The sequence below is a fragment of the Rosa chinensis genome, chromosome 7 (assembly GCF_002994745.2).
Source record: "Rosa chinensis cultivar Old Blush chromosome 7, RchiOBHm-V2, whole genome shotgun sequence".
NCBI lineage: Eukaryota > Viridiplantae > Streptophyta > Magnoliopsida > Rosales > Rosaceae > Rosa > Rosa chinensis.
Window position 1 is genome coordinate 67,293,458 of NC_037094.1, and position 13,791 is coordinate 67,307,248.

Consider the following 13,791-nt stretch of genomic DNA (forward strand, 5'->3'; position numbering starts at 1 on the left):
CAAAACAAATAAATATATACACTTTTCATCTGTTGACACCTCGATATTGTCCCTTACGCTGATGCCGTGAAAAACTATCTCATTGATTATTGCCTTCGATTTATGCTTTGAGAAAATAGACATTCGATGTACCTCCATGATCAAATTTAATTTTGATCAAGAATAAAGAGACATTTGGTGGCTCCAAATGTGGGGATGACTAAGGTATCCGAAGTCACGAAATCGATAAATAATGTTGCCTATTAAATTCCCAAGTCCTTGACATGTGAAGATTCGTTGCCTAAATATATATAGCTTGCTATTATCTTGCCTATATATATATGAGCCTGAGGCTAATTCAGACATACTCAAAAATGTGGGGGTCAAGAAAAAACAAGGAAAAATAGGCTCTTATATTTAAATGAGATTGGAAAACTAAAAATCCGATGAAAATTACTTAATGTTGAGATTGTTCAATAAGCTGTGTAGGTCAGAGTTGATTTTGGCCAATACTCTGACAAAACCATTAGGCTAAAGGCTGAAGGTAGTGGTTAATACATCGAGGGGGATAAGATTATGCCTATAACAAAGGTCAAGAGTGATGGTAACCCAACCTATGTGAATGGCGATGCCAGGAAGTAGGTTCATATGGATAATAACAAGTTACTTGTTGGTCAGTGACGCACTATCAAATTAAAACTTTGAGTCCATCCCTATGATGCATAGATAGTGCTTTAATTGGAAAGTATAAGGATGAACTTTGTTCTTAATGAGTACCATAGCCCTTAAACTTGGGTGGCATGCCAGATTCCAGTACATGCTTGATGGACTCACCTATATGACTGTGGAAGTGGGGCCGCTTCCTATGAAACTTGGGCAAGTTTTCTAGAGCACTTATGAACATCCAGGTAGGGGGGCATGGCCTATTCGTGTCCACCCGCAGAGCAAGCTTGATAGAGATTCAATGTGGATAGTAGCTCTCTGATTCATATCAAGAAATTCTGGTTCATAGAAAATTTTATTTTCACCAAATTTCTGTGAGTCATGGCTAACTTATCCTATGGCTAGTTCATAGTCCAAAAGACACTAGTTCAAATGCATTGAATTCTCACTTTCTTTTGGCATATCCATTTTTTCAGTTTCATCTGGTATACTTTCATTTTCACTTTGACGCATCCCGTTATTCTTATGTCGGTAAACTTTCTTGTATTTTGAAATATGTGGGGGATTGTTGGAATTTTAGTTGATATTTCAAAATACACAACTATATGGTGGAAGGTGTTTGGCTTATTTTTTAAATGCGTCAATTTAAATTTTATAGTTGTGAATTTCCGTTTTGTTTTTAGAGCATTTATTGGGGATTATAAATTAAGAATTGACTCATATTAATATATATTTATCATGATCATAACCTATCTTATAATTGTTTCATACATGGGGTTATATTGTTTACCAATTTTGTAACCCCTCTCTATTATCATTCAATCTCTTTATGATTTGTATAATTATACTAGTTAGCAACTCCTTTATAATACAAAACACCACTTGCTCCACAGTAACATATATTCTTTATCTTTCATCATCTCTTTTAAAATCAGTCTCTCTCTCTCTCTATTGAATTATTCTTTGTCGTAAAGTTTTGAGAGTTTTACTATTTTACATTTAGCCAAAGGAAAGAATTAAGCAGTTCTAAGACCCAAGTTTGCGAATGTACGCTTACAAGGATTAACGGTTGTTGTACCCTGAAGGATAGGGCGCCACAAATTTGCTACACCGAGACATTGTCTCCGAGGGGTGAAATCTACTCTTAAGGGCAGTGTTTACACGCCTCAACCTTAAACTCTTTTCTAGTAATGTGTCATTCGGAAGCCTATAAATCCAAGAGATAAGTTCTATAATCCTTGTTATTTAATCTATTATGAAAATAATATTATGATTATTATTTGTTATTAATATATTATATTTTTGAGATATTGTAGGAGGTGAAATCTGGTGACGGAAGTAGTGTCCATCGACCAAATTTTCCAACACTTGCTACTCGTCATCCCTTATGAGGATATCCTCATTACTAAAGGACCAAATATGATGTAAGATTACCTAAACTTGTATATCCTTATTGCCTTATGTCATTGACATGTTAACAACACTATGCTGACCTAAATGTACTATTCTATAACAAAACTCATGCTGGAATGAGGAAACTGATGCTAGTTATGAAGAATGTTGACATTGCTCCTTTTGTGGAAGTTGAAGCTACTTTAATAATTATCCTTTTTCGAGTTCTAATTTTGAGTCATTAGAGGCACCTGATCTAATTATCCTATTAGCTCCATTGTGATTCAGTTATGTGTTAGATAATCAGAAGTGGTTTTAATGGTCTTGCATAAGGGATTGATAGGTGCACAACAGAAACAAGGTTGGTTGGGTTAGCCACCTGAGCTCTATAGTAGTACTTTAATGCAAATTTTGTATCTATTTGGTTTTTTCTATAGTAACTGTATCGAAATCACTGTAAATTTCATGACCTCTTTCTCTAATTGTTCAATAATTCACCAGGAAAGGAATATAGTTGCCTCTAGGTTGGCAAGGAGGAGCACTAATCAAGAGTGGGGATTATGTAGAATTCTATCTATATATCTCAAGCTTCGTTTTTCCACATGGACAAGAGAAATACAAAGCAAGAAAGGAAACAGACTACCACCGAAAATATACTTCATCTATCCCAAGCTTCAATATTGTTCAAGCTATTCTTGATCATATTTTCGACCTTGTAAGGCCTAGAGATGTTGCTACAGCTATTACCCAGTCTCTTTTAGGGCCTTTGGCCAATCGGCCCACATTGTACCAATAAATAATAATAGGGCTAATTAGAAATTACTACCCTGTGGTTTAGGTCCAAAATCAATTCAGTCCCTGAATTTCTAATTTCATCAAAAGCACCCCGCACTTTTAATTTTGATCTAATAGGTCCAATTTGTTAGTTTTCCAACAATTGAGTTACTTAACTTGTTAACTTGGCTCATATATGGCCTATGTTTTATGATGTGGTGTTGAGGTGGTCTGCATAGTCAATTTAGGAGTGAGTCATACTATTAAAAATAAATAGTTTTTCAACAAATAATCCAACTATAACTTGAACCCATAACAGAATATTAACGAATTGGACCTATTAGATCAAAATTGAAAGTGCATGGGTGTTTTTGATGAAATTAGAAGTCCAGGGACTGAATTGATTTTGGACCTAAACCACATGGTACTAACTAGTATTTAGCCCATAATAGTAGTAGTAGTAGTAGTAGTAATAATAAGGCTTAATGGCCAAAATACGTTATTACCCCATGACATTTTCTTCTATTGTCAATTTGCACACTAACTTATTAATTTTACTCAATAACACACTAACTTTTTCAAAGTTTGCCGATTTCCATATTTCCGTTAACTTCCGTCAAGTTCTACCGTTAAGTGTCATTATGTGCGAAACACGTGAGGGTATTTTAGACATTTTTCTTTTTATTTTTTTTATCTTTTTTCTTTTCTATTTTTCTTTTTGAGATCAAAATTCCACTATCCTTTCTTATAAAAAAAAAAATAATAATAATAATAAAATCCACTATACATGAATCTTTATTCGTTATGGGAGAAAATGATCTACACATGAATTTTTTTTACTGCCTCATAGCTTCATCAGTTTGTACATAGTTCTCAACAATGTAAAAATCAGAATCTCCACCACTCGCATTTGCATCTTTTTCATTAATACCAACTTCAGAATCCACAAGCCCTTCTCCATCATCACCAACTTGAACATTTACAAAGCCCTCATCTACGTCAATGCCTACATCTTCATCTTCATCTTCATCATCAACTTCAAGTTCATCATCCCCATCAGCACCTTCCTCATAGTCTCCGTTAGCACCATATCCATTATTATCCCCATAATCAGAAAAGTCTCGAAAGCGAATTTGTGATTCATCTAGAGGATTAAGTTGTGGATCAGCATTAACTAGTAAGGCTTCATTTGCTTCCATGCTATCCCAAAAGCATACAACATAAACTTTTCTAGGGGACTGATTTTGTGCACACTCAAGAGCCCTAAGATCATTGTCTATCTCAAGTTCTCAACCAAACCATCAGTGTGATGATAGAAAAAATACCCATTTCTCTTGATCACATACCCAAGATATATTGCAGCTTCTTCCAACTCCCACTTGTTAAATGTGTCCACTTCACAATAGTCTATCCAACATCTAGTACCCCCAACATACTCATCACCTACGAAGACAGCACCATGTCTGATCTCTATAGTGAATTTGTCTGGTTCAACTGTAGAAGTTAATATGAAAGATACATAAGTTTCTATAGTATCTGCCAATCAGTTTACTGTACCAATCCAATCCATTAACATAAGATTAAGATCGCTATCACCATATGGTCTATTAACACTATATTTAAGCACATTTGAAATCTCAGATACCTGCTACAATAGTCCATTAAAGAAAAGAAAAAATCCAAAAACTTGCATGATACCCACAGAAAATTGACAACACAAAGAGAGAAAATAAAACATATATGTATAAGAGAGGGTGCTCAGAATAATTATGAATGGATGAGAAGGTTTGTTCTCATATCAAAATCAGATTATAATCCTCATCATCATCACACCTTTACACTAGAAACATAGAACTAAAAGATAGATAGATGAAAACAAATAGAAACTACAAGCATATAACTAAAACGAAAGATATATGAAACAAAGTTGTACAATATATATTATTGGTACCCTAAACAAAGTCAAGTGCAGAGAGAATAGTCAAACAAGAAATATGTATCACTTTAACCTAACATATTTTAACATGGACAAAGCCATAGATGAAACAACAATACCAGACCAATAAAACCCTTAAGTAGGTCGAATATATATTCGACATTAGAGCCAAATAACAATACTAGACCAGATTGACCACTATATACATATATATGACATCAAAACCAAAATAATAATCATTATCAAATATTCTCACAAAATTTCAAATATGAGATTGATTCATACTCATATAAAAGGTCGATTGAATACTTACTATAGATTGGAGGGTGTCCAGAGTTCCTCATTTTCGTGATATCCATTTCAAATTCACAGTGTGCCCAATATCTTTGCAGTTTGAATTTTCTGTGTAGTGGGTTGTCTCAAAGACTCACTTTGGCTGAACTTTGATTATGTCAAGCATGAGGATCTTAAGAGAATTCACTATGCCAAAAAACTTATCAGACGACAAAACAGAAACTGTTGTCTGATTTGGAGTGCCACCGTTGTAGAGCGAGCCGTTGTTTGTTGAAAATTCAGACAATAGTGGAACACAGTTGTCTGATAAATAAACAGGCAACGGGTATGTGGTATAACTGTTGTGTGATGGCTTGACAGATGGCTCGGCAGATGCCATGCGCAGCAGTTGAAGCGCTGCCTTCAGACAACAGTGCTTGGTTTCAAGCTGTTGTATGTTAAGCATATCAGACAACATACTTTTATTTTTTGTGTTGTCTGATTGATCCTCAAACTTCAGTGCTTGGACTATATTTGTTGTATGATCAAACATTTGGGACAACGGAGTTCAATTGCAACTGTTGTATGATTTAGTTTTTGGACAACAGAGTTCAATTGCTTCTATTGTATGATTAACGTTTAGAAGACACTGATTTGTTAAAAACTGTTGTGTGATATGAATGATGGCAATCAGTTTCTGCCCCATTTTTGGCCATTCAGACAACGGGCAGTCGTCATTATATATATTTTGTTATGTGATCGTTTGAACATCCCATTCCTGAATTAGATTGTGCATTCATTTGGTCCATTTACCAAATGAACAGTACTTCATCAAACACGAATATTGGAAACCATCAAATGAGTAATCTAATCAATACTTTAAACTTCAAAAGCAAAAGAGGTGCATTTCCCAATCAGAGAAGCCAACATTTTAAACAAGAAAAGCATTCTAGTGCATGCCCATCTACTTGCAACATCAAAAAGCTGATACACATATATGTATTGTTCCAAAACATGCCACATGGTGCATGACAATGTACCATCAGAGAAGCACAAAAAAGATGCTTTCCTTATCAAAATTGTACCAGCAATAAGCGCGCTACTTCAAGACTCATGCACATATGTGTTGACAACAAACTTCCCCCACTCATTTCGCACTTGATCAATATCTGCCTGGGTGTATTGGTTGCTAGCACTCCTCTCCCACTGAAATCAGTTTATTATATCAAAAGGATTAGTTAATCATTTTGGTGAATAAAGCATGGACATAATAACAAAGTCCTCAGAAATTGAGTCAAGTGACTATATTTATAGCTATATATGTCGATACCTTAGAAGGAAACATTGGCATGTCTTTATCCTCAATGATATCTCTCATGTGTTAGAATATGACATTACCAGAAATAAAGACTAGAATGATGGAGAAAATATCTGCACTACAAAACAGTGTAATCTAGCATATCGTTGCCTACATAATAGTCTGTAAGATAGTACTTCATTGTCTCAAAAGAAAGAATTCTGACTTTAAATGACATAATACCAAAAATAAACATAGAACTAACTTGAAACCATAACAGTATAATTTCAATTCTTCCTAGCTAGAGGAGTAGGACTATAGGAGGCTGGAGAGTGGTACCACAACATTACTGCTGTACCTTATCTGAAAATATCCAATTTCTTTGATTCTAAATCACTTTCAAAAATCATATTGATTAAGATTAATTAACAAACAATACTTACGCCTAAGTTTTTGATGCCTTGTCTCCGCCTCCTGCCTCGTGGGACTATGCATGGACATAGAATTCAATTAAAAAATGGCTAGGGGAATGAATGTGACATCAACTCCCATATTTATGGCCTAAGAAAAATAAGGTTTAAAACACTCTAAGAATTGTTTCAGAATAAAGGAATTACTTGTGGAGATATCATGAATTATAACCGAAGGATCAGACAAGTGAGATTTTGATTCTTCCATATTGACTTTCCACAATCCAATAACTGTATGTGGTTGAGCATCCTGCTTATCAGAAAAAAAAAGAAAAGAAAAAAAAAGGAGATTAATATTCCAAAGAAAAAAGGTAAAATAAGAATATATCAAAACTACTAGACAATTCAGAACACACAAAATAAGTGAACCAAGATGATTCAATCTAGAGTAAAGAAAGGTACATATAAATAATTTGGATAATCTATCAAAACTACAAGGTGAAAGAAAATGAGCCAACATGGAAATCAAGTGCATTAGCAGCCAAAAACACCAACAATAATATATGAAACATGGAAATATGTTACAGAACACTACATAACGAGTCCATGGTCTTCATCACAGTAGAAATTGAAAATGGAAGAACAAGGGACATAAACATAATACTTCAAAGTTACGAAGCCAGAGGCTTTTAAGTGGGAACACAAATGTACAGTATTTGAATATGGTTAGACATCAGAGCAGTGGTTAAATCGCCGCCACCATTCCAGCAACCTAGCTGCTAAAGAAAATGTACAAACCTAATATTAAATTCTCTCTCAGACCAAACCACAGGTGGTAAGCCCGGAGTTGGTGAACAAATGACACGAGGAGCCAAAGCAATGTTCTGCCCTCCTTGGTAATCACAAGGGAAAATTATTCAGCCAAGAAGGGCTGAACTTGAAAGAAAATGAAGGTCTTTCTGTCTCCAGGAGGTTGAATGGCTGTTGGTTTATGCACTTACTGATCAAGTTTATCCCCAAAGGCAATTTAACTCCCCTGAATTTCCATTTATAAAAGGAAAACGGTGCTAGCTTCTAGAGCATCACAACCACAAATCAGAATACAGAGCTCATTGTAAGAATTGAGTATGTTACTTCATTGAAAGTTGAGAAAGAATATACATGTTGTATCCTGGTCATTGCTAGTTTCAAGTATGGGATTGACTTGAGTCCAGATTACTCATATGAGTTTGTTTTCGCTAATAGGGAAGTTAGGTACTCTGTGGACATGAGGCAAGATTTTGGCCAACCAAATAATTTATACCCAACAGAACAATAAATAAAGAAATACATGGTGAAGTAAGTTTACTTTGGTCATCAATTAGGACAGATATAATTCTAAATGCCTTGGAAGACAATATGATTGGAGAACACTATAGTTTAGTGCTCCTTATATATCTTCAATAACTTTGATGGCACAATTTAAGGGATGATTTATTAACATGTTTAACAAAGTAAAAAAAAAAAAACAAATATTCTAGTAGATAACAGTTATATAATTTCAAATGTGGTCAGAACATTAACTCAACCTAGTGCTAATCATATCATCTCCAAGCAATCATCTAAAGCATACACTACTTGTGACTTGACTTCAATGTATGCATACAAAATTAAGAACAAGTAAACAAAATATAACCTCCTACTCTACGTACCTGCATACTAGAATATATTGCAAGCTCCAACTTGAAAGGCTTAGTAGGTTTGTGGGAACCATATGGCAAAACAACAACCCAACTGCAGAGAAGCCAACAGGTATAAATATAAGTGACCATTCAGACAATTAATAATAACAACAAAAAACACTGCTTAGTATACATTAGAAAACGAATTACAAAAACCAAAACCAACTTCAGAACAAAAAAAAAATCTAAACTTTATCTCAATCTAACACCTCAAAATGAAATCAGTTGTCTTACTACTTCCATGGTGGATAAGCTTTAAAAAAAAAAAAAGCAAAAACAAAAAAAGGACAAGTGGTGGAATAAAGCAAGCAGACCAAGTGGTGGTGGTCCAAACTTGCAGCAACAAAGTCATCTCCTCGTGGTCAGCTCTTTTGTTGACAAGTTTTTGGCGGTGAAAAGTGATCAAGACACATGAAGACAAGACTTCATATATAATTAAGCCCTACTCTATAAACTATAGCATGCTGCAGCTTCATTTTGAAATGGGAATTAAACGGCAAAATGACAAGAGCCAATGTCCAGATCATTGGAAAAGAAACATAAAGCATACAATGGAGTTGGTGATGTAGTTAAATATGCTTAATTGAAGCGTGCTGTGTTCGGGCAATTTCAATTGGTGTCACAATAACAAATATAGAAAGGAAACATTATATTATATTAAGCTGTGTCTATCTTTTTGTGTTCTGTAGAGGGACGAATTAACATCAAGAAGGTTTTGTTAGAACTTAGATAGCTGAATTGCATACCCAGCTTCCCTTGGTGTTAAAGGTTTAATCTTTCCATCCCTAATTTATATCAAACAACTAAACTCCAAACTAACCACAATAATATATCTAAATGCAACATAAAACATTATAATCTGTAAAGTAAAAGAGCAAGTCTCTCTCTTTCACTCTCAGTTCCATAGCAACATATATACCATTCTTTTTGGCAGCAACCATATCTCTCATTTGCTTCAACTCCAATTCTTCATTGTCAGCTTGCATTCTTGTAGCACTCCTACAATAAATTGGAAACAAGAAAACTTGTCAACAAGAAAACTTAAATAAGAAGAGAAACCCAGTAACCAGAACATAAAAAAGGTTGAGAATTTACTTATAAAATGGTGGAATTTGTAAGAGGGTCCTTTTGGTTTTGAAGAAGAGCTTGAAAAATGGTTTGTTTCATATGGTAATTTGGTGGGTTTTCATTTTTGAAAACTACAGCACGAATGGTGTGAGTATTCAAAGACGGAAATCCCAAAGCTTCCATTGGAGTGAAAGAATGAGAGTAAGAGTGAGCAAATTCCAGAGTCTTGGGATTTGGTTATCTTCTTCTTCGTTATCATTCGTTGGCAACTGGCGATTATGAGGCTAATGAGATATATAGCTTCCGTGCCAGTTACCAACCTGTAGATCCATGCCCAGAAATCAGAAATTACTAGAATTGTCACATACCTCTATCATTCAACTTCAGAATTCCCCAGGTAAAAAAGAATTAAATGGTGAACAAATTTAAGAGGAATAGTTACCAGAAGCAATGAATGAGACGACGAGTGTGATTGCGAAGAGAGGACGAAGAGCCGTGAAAACCCCAAATAGAGTACCCGTGAAACCCCCAAATCGAGTAGCCCACACATCCTCAAATCGTCATTGTAAACCTCAAGATCGAAGAACCCTAATCTAATCCAGCAGCCCTGAAGAACCCCATTTTCGTTCTCCTCATCTTCAACTTGAATCGAGTGTTTTGAGAAGATGGTGATGGCTAAGATGGGTTTTGTAAAGATGGTGATGGTGTTTTGCGAAGATAGATTTTGAGAAGAAGATGGCTAAGATGGTGTTTTGCGAAGATGGTGATGGTGTTTTGCGAAGATAGAGAAGATGAGTTTTGATTGAGAAGATGAGTTTTGTTGGAGAAGATGAGTTTTGAGAATAAGATGGGTTCAATTCTTCACGAGAAGAAGATGGGTTCAATTCTTTAAGAGAAGAAGACAGGTTTTGCTTTGAGAAGAAGAAATGAGTTTTGCTGTTTTTCTCGAAGACTATGTAAGTGTTGAAAACGGCTAAGTGGGAGATAATGTGCATTAAGTCTAGTTTTTTATTTTGTATAATCAATTCAGACAACGGATAAATAATTTTGGTTGTCTGATAGTCTACACTTGAAACTTCAACTTCTGAACCCAGCAAGCAAATCTCCCGCCTAGTGCAAATCACAAACTCATTTCTCCCGCCTAGTGTGAATTACAAACTCACAAACTCAATTCACACAACGAAAATGGATCATTCCGTTGTAGGATCTTAAAATCATGTACCTGCATTTCACCTAAAACTTGGCCGTTTTGGCGCTAAAGACTCATTTTGGGAACATCTAATTTTCTTCCAAACTTGCACAACACAAACAAAAAAATGTGTTGTATGATATTTTGCTCATACAACATAAACAACTATACTGTTGTACAAGGTGAGTCAAAATTTCGACCCAAATTTGAGCAAGGTGGGAGGGAAATTTTTTTTTCATTCTGACAACAGACAAATCCTTATAACTGTTGTACAATAATCTTGCACCAAAAAAATTCTGATTGCAAACGTCCTTAAACAACCGAATCTCACTAAATCTGTTGTCTGAAGCAGTTTCAATCAACACACAATGGCAAATTTTTTTTCGTTGTCTAAAAAGTGTAGTCTGATGCAGATTTTGGCATAGTGATTGCAACGTTGTTGGATATAAGAAGGTATTTTGACGCAAACGGTGAGAAGGCCTTTTCTTCTTCCACTTAAAAGACTAACAAGAATTAGGTTAGATAAACAAAAACCCAAAAATAAAAAGAAAAAAATGACTAAAATACCCTCACATGTTTCGCACATGATGACACTTAATGGTGGAACTTGATGGAAGTTAACGGAAATGTGAAAATCGGTAAACTTTGAAAAAGTTAATGCCCGTTCGGTAATGTTTTCAAAAACATATTTTTAAATTTTTTTTTTAAATAAAAAAGAGAAATAGAGAATGCATTTTCCAAATTAAAAAAGTGATCGGTAATCAAATCTTAAAAAGTCATTTTTCACTTTCTTCATTACATCAGAACCCCATCTTTGCAAACAACGCATATTTCAAAGAGCCTTTCATACCGAGACCACTAATAATCATACAACAGTTCTTAATTTATTGCTAATCAATTCCCATTCAATTAACTCAATTCTCAACAACCCTTAGTTATGCAAGAGCTACTTTGTATTCCATCTTTCTTCTCCTTCACAGTTTCTATAAGTTCAAATCTAAAAATGTTAGGTCCATATATACATAGTGTAGAGAGCTTAAGATCGATACTGGAAAGACATATGCAAAGCTTTAAATGATTTCAAAGAAATATTTATGCATCTGATCAATGATTGATGTTAAAGACTGGTTTTGATTTATGTTTATCGGTTTGGCCAGAATCCGATGAGGACACGGTGAGTTCGTTGGAATCCGAAACTGCATGAAAGAGTTTAGGCAGTTTCAGTTCTTTGAGTGTCAAATTGTTGAGGTGATGTAGATGAAGTTTAGGGGTTGGAGGTATGCGAGATGAGAACAGATGAATGAGAAATACTGAAAACATCAATTTGACGTTTTCAGATTGTTAGAGTAAAGTTAGAAAATATTTTCAATCTTTATTTTTAACATTTTCAAAAATATACTACCGAATGTAATTTCTTCTTGGTTTTGTTTCTAAAAATGAAAAAAGAGCTCTTATTTTCTCTTCTGAACAGGCCCTTAGTGTGTTATTGGGGAAAATTGATAAGTTGGTGTGTACATTGACAATAGAAGAAAATGTAAGGGGCATTTCGGCCATTAAGCCTAATAATAATAATAATAAAAAAGTGCTTCGTTAGAACTGAAGATGGCATGTAGGTTGAGTTCGAATCTATTTGATTATGGCCTTTTAAGAAGAAATTTTTTTTTTCCTTTCAAAAAAAAAAAGTAGAATTTTTATTTTATTTTATATATTTTGGTCAATAAATCGCTGAGTGAGTTCAGAAAATTAAAATCGTATGTCTCTCGATCTTTTTTATGATACAATTGGATGTCTCTTGATCTTTATGTATTGGTTATACTACATATCTAATCTAATACTCTTATAATGTAGAATAGTCGACTAAAAGGTGTACTAGACCAATACTTATTACATTACAAGAGATGTTGAGAGCAATTTTAAAATAACTATGTAAATTCAAGCAACAAGACTAAACAAGATCTTAAAAATTGTGAATTAAACAACTATGGACTGCTTTAAAGAAGAAAGCAGTTAACTGATCGTTACTATCCTTGCCCTAGCACGAGTCGAACTGCTCACCTATTATGGCATACTGATATAAAAACTCATAAAGTGTAGTATTCATCAATCCACTAAATAAACAAGCAGCAAAACCAATACACAAGGAATTTTTAAAGCTAAGCCAAATATTAGTCATCAGCAATGTTCTAAAACTCGGCCGCTTAGGCACTGGGCGGTGAGTCTCCGACTCGATTAATGGCTAATCGGTGCTCTTGGGCGGTTTGATTTTGGGCGGGCGCCTAGGGGGACTTGGCGGCGCCTGGGCGTCTGTGCGGCTGGGCAGAATTCGCTGGGCGAGTCTCTCTCTCCTTTAATCGACAACCAAGACTCTCTTTCTCTCCTTCAGTCACCCGCTCCTCTCTTTCCACTCGACTCCCAATCTCTCTTCATTCTTGAGTCTTCAAATAGTTGATATTCTATTAATTTGACTAGTGAATGTTGGGTTGAATGTGAATATGATTATTGGGTTGAATTGGTTTGCCTAATTTTCATGGAAATGGCATTTCATTTTTGAATTGAGATTCTAGGTTCTACTGGGTTGGACGAATTTTTGATGGTAATTACGTCTTTATATTATCTTTTGTGTGGACATGAAGAAAAGAAGGAAAATTGATGAAGAGAGACATGAAGGTGAATGTGGAGGTGGTCGCTGTTGGTTTTGCGAAAGGAATAAAGAGAGGAGAAGAACACAGAACACGAGCAGAGAGAGAATAACATAATAGAATAAAAAACGTGTGGCTATTATTTGTCGAGAGAGATAATAGAGATAGGATGGCTGGATGGGCAAACCACTTGACGTGTGTGCAGGACAAAGTATAATTAAAAGCATAATTGAATACTGATGTGCTTTCCAGAAGTATGCTATTAGTTTCATCTAAAAAAAAAAAAAAAAAAAAAGAATACTGATGTGCTTTCCTTATTTAATTAAACAAATATTCAATTAAATAAATGTTTATGTTAAACAAAAATTTAATAATTTAATTCCTCCTCTTATTTTTTTTATGTATGTATATTATAAAAATAAATAAAAATAAAAATAATACTAAACCGCC

The 13,791-nt window shown here is 34.6% G+C and overlaps 1 long non-coding RNA gene and 1 other non-coding gene across 2 annotated transcripts; both read right to left on the reverse strand.

Annotated features, from left to right (window-relative positions):
• Positions 1-4,564: 4,564 nt before the first annotated feature.
• Positions 4,565-4,640, reverse strand: LOC112181058. Its single transcript, XR_002928668.1, has one exon. It is a non-coding gene; the product is annotated as a small nucleolar RNA U30 (small nucleolar RNA).
• A 1,333-nt stretch (positions 4,641-5,973) lies between these two features.
• LOC121050291 lies at positions 5,974-8,487 on the reverse strand. Its single transcript, XR_005802560.1, has 3 exons — positions 8,416-8,487; positions 6,758-7,034; positions 5,974-6,223 (listed from the first exon to the last, which is right to left on the reverse strand). It is a non-coding gene; the product is annotated as an uncharacterized LOC121050291 (long non-coding RNA).
• Positions 8,488-13,791: the final 5,304 nt, after the last annotated feature.